The sequence below is a fragment of the Microtus ochrogaster genome, chromosome 1, assembly GCF_000317375.1.
Source record: "Microtus ochrogaster isolate Prairie Vole_2 chromosome 1, MicOch1.0, whole genome shotgun sequence".
NCBI lineage: Eukaryota > Metazoa > Chordata > Mammalia > Rodentia > Cricetidae > Microtus > Microtus ochrogaster.
In genome coordinates, this window is record NC_022009.1 from 64,014,701 (window position 1) to 64,018,364 (window position 3,664).

The 3,664-nt window shown below is 50.6% G+C and overlaps 1 protein-coding gene across 6 annotated transcripts in view; it reads left to right on the plus strand.

The window, feature by feature from the left end:
- The first annotated feature begins 584 nt into the window (after window positions 1-584).
- The window catches only part of Znf639 (zinc finger protein 639), an 11,359-nt gene continuing 8,279 nt past the window's right edge, over window positions 585-3,664 (plus strand). Inside the window, exons 1-2 of one of the 6 annotated variants that reach the window (XM_013347369.2) lie at window positions 585-610; window positions 3,282-3,488. The gene's annotated coding sequence lies outside the window, so the exon portion shown is untranslated. The other 5 variants (XM_026782105.1, XM_005343763.3, XM_013347363.2 and 2 more) reach the window with 5 other exon arrangements.

The following is a 3,664-nucleotide window of genomic DNA, read 5'->3' on the forward strand; positions in this document are numbered from 1 at the left end:
TGCGTCTGCGGAGGCATCAGAACCCCGCAGTTGGAATTACAGTACAGGTTTCTGTTAGAGGAATAATACTCTTATATATTCTTGCTTAGCCGCTGAGCCATTTTCTTCAGCCTCTCTCACCCCACCTCCAATCCCCAAGGCCTCTCGAATCTAGGGTGTGGCCTGAGGACAAGTGTCGAAACGAGTCGCCTCTTCCCGGACCTGTACTTATCTAGCCCGGATGCTCTTTGTTAGGGCTTGAGTGCAACCACCACGCGGTGTGTGTGACGTCAAGCTGCAGAGATACTTCCAGGTGAAACGCTAATGATGGTGGAGCCCCGCGGATTGATCACAGCCGGCCTTCAGGGCCCCGCCGTGTAGGAGAACACGGAGCACAGTGGGGTGGAGGGGGGGGAGGGAGGGACACGGTGGGGAGACGCCCGCAGGGGGCGCTGGGCCTCGCAGGGCCGCTAGCCTCTCCCAGCCCGCGTCCTGTTATCAGGCCCCGCCCACCGCACGAAACCACGCCCTCCTCGTTCTCAGACCACGCCCTCAGCCTGGGGTTCAGGGGTTTCTCCACACACACCCCCCGCCCTCGCGGCCTTCAGCGGCGCATGCGCGGAGCGATGGGGTGAGTGCAGCCAGGCCTGGCGGGCAGGGCAGGGAGGGCGCGCGCGGCGGGGGAGGGCGTGGGCGATCTCCCGGCAGCCACCTCCGTACCTTCACCCGGGCGGGCCTCGGCGGAGCTGCGCTGCTGCGTAAGGTGAGGGCCGGCCTACCGGGGCCTGTGCGCCGAGCAAGGGCCGCGGGGCTAGCGGGGCCTGCCCAGCTGGGTGCGGGTCGGCGGCCGTGGCTCGGGTGGACTCTGCGGCGTGAAGGCCCACGTCGGCCTGCAGGAGGCCGCTCCTCCCCAGCGGGGACCCGGCCCTGCCTCTTCAGGGACGGCGGGTCTCGGGAAAGGCCAAATGGGGCCAGCACTCTCCGAAAGCCGCTTCAATTCCTGTTATTTGTGACAAGGTCTTGTGTAGCCCAGGTTGGACTTGAGCCACAACGCCGAGTTTCAATCAAAATGTGAAAATTCTCTTCTTATGCTTGAAATGATGTGTGTTTATTGTGTGCATGCATGCACACGTGTGGCACAGCGTAAGTGTAGAGGTCAGAGGACAACTTTCAAGAGGTCTGTTCTTCCACCATGTGGGTTCCGGGAATCACTCAGGTTAGGCTTGCCGGTAAGCGCATTCTGAGCCCTCACGCCGGTCCTGAAAATACTTACTTTTATGGTAGTGAAAACTAAAAGTAATTTAAACGTCTTGAAAACGCAACGACCCTGTGTTGGAACTGGAGAGAACAGCCAATTGGAGCAGGCTCATGATATCCTGTAACTCCATCTCCAGGAGATTCAACACCCTCTCTTGTACTACACAATACACGCACACACACGAAAACAAGGTTTTTAAAAATCCATCTTTGCATTGTGTAGAGACACTAGAGTTGCATGAAGTCTTTGAAAAGGGAAGCACTAGTAAGATGTCAGGTGCCAAGATACCTACGTGTGGTTACCCGTCTGTTTTGTTTTTAGGAGATAGGCTTTCAGTGTAGCCTTACCTCAGCCTCCTGAGTGCTGGGATGCCAGCTGTGAGCCCCTGAGCTCTGCTGTTGACATGGAAGATGATGTTTTAAGTTTTTCGAGACAGGGTTTCTTTGTGTAGCCCCAGCTATCCTGGAACTTGAGATCCAAAGACTAGACTGGCCTTGAATTCAGAGATCCACCTGCCTTTGCCTCCCAAGTGCTGGGATTAAAGGCATGTGCCACCATGGCTCAGCTATGGAGGAGGATTTTTAAAATAAGATTTCACATATTGTGCTCCCAGATTTTTAGGGATGTACATGTAGGCTGCCAGCCAGACCGTTCTTTGCCTGAGAATGGGGTTGGGGCTTTTTAAAGTGGGACTTTTTCTTTCATGTTTTCTCAGAAATGAAGACACAGCCAGGAGTGGTGGTGCATACCTTTGATCCCTGCACTTTGGTGAAGGCAGAGGCAGACCTTTGAGTTCAAACAAACAAACACCTCAAATATAGATTAAATTCAGAATTAACATATGACCACATCCCATCTGTTCCTTCTTTTTTGAAACACAATGTACTCCTGACTAGTTCTGGAACTCTTTATGTAGACCAGGTTGACCAAGAAATTAAAGATCTCTTGTTGCTGTCTCCTGAGGGCTGGGAATAAAGCCATGCACCACCACACTCAGAAAAGAAAGTAGAGGGGTTTTGTTAGTTTTTTGGGGGGTGGTTCTTCTGCCTACCCCAGACAAGGTTGTCTATGGGTGCAGCCCTGGCTGTCCTGAAACCTGTTCTGTAGATCAGCTGTCCTCAAATTCACAAGAGATCCGCCTGCCTTTTTTTTTTTTTTTAAGCACTACATTATAAACTGTGGATACATCATCAAAATTTGACTTTTTCTGAGTGAATAGATTTTAGGTGGTTTGATTTTAAATGTCCTGGTTTTCTACAGTGACGTGTGTATAGTTGGGGGCAGAGGTAAGTTTCAGGTGATTCACAATCTTTTTGATAGGAGAATTAGTGAGCACAAGTTTATCTGATTTATATTATTCGATTAAGAAGCTAAATTTCTGGAGCTGGCAAGATGGCTCCATGAGTAAAGGCGCCTGATGACCTGAGTTCAATCCCCTGGACACCCCACTCCTGTGCTGTGGCAGTTTGCATGTGTGCATGCTCCGAATGTCTTTATGAAGGCACTTGCATACAGAAAGCCCATACTGTTTGCTGATGCGATTGATTAGCAGGTTTGGTTGTGAGTGGTCTTAATAAGCCTTTGGTGGTGTTCGGTCCTAAGTAGAAGTCAGACTCTCACCTGTCTCTCTCCCCACAGGCCAAAACCAACTTGCTGTTTTGTTTTTTTGTTTTGTTTTGTTTTGTTTTCGAGACGGTTTCTCTGTGGCTTTGGGGCCTGTCCTGGAACTAGCTCTGTAGACCAGGCTGGCCTCGAACTCACAGAGATCCACCTGCCTCTGCCTCTGCCTCCCGAGTGCTGGGATTAAAGGCGTGCGCCACCACCGCCCGGCTCAACTTGCTGTTTTAAATCATTGTATTTTGATGCTTGGTTTCCCTTTTGTGTTCTGAACAATCTGAAATATCCTCTTGATATATTAGTTAATATATACTAAGATATGGGCTACAAGAAACCCTGTCTCTAAAAACCAAAGAATGCTGTTTATGGTGTTGGGTGAGGCATTTTGTATATGTACCTAATGTTTCTATAAGAATATGGCTGTCAGTTTTCCAGGTATCGCTTCCCCCCTCCAACCTGTGGCTAAGAACGTGAGGCAAGATGAACAAACTTGCTGGTGGCGGTATGGAGCAGTGAGAGTCCACACACACAGAGTTAATTGACACCAGCAGTCCAAAGACAAGTGTTCCATCTTTGGTCCTGCTATGTCATAATGGACTTTATTGGAGTTGGTTTCTTCATTGCTTAAAATGAGGTGAGTTTGATAGGGAACCCTTCTGTGTTCCTCATGGGACTGTTGGGAAGATGACATAAAGCCGGGGCGGTGGTGGCACACGCCTCGGGAGGCAGAGGCAGGCGGATCTCTGTGAGTTCGAGACCAGCCTGGTCTACAAGAGCTAGTTCCAGGACAGGCTCCAAAACCACAGAGAA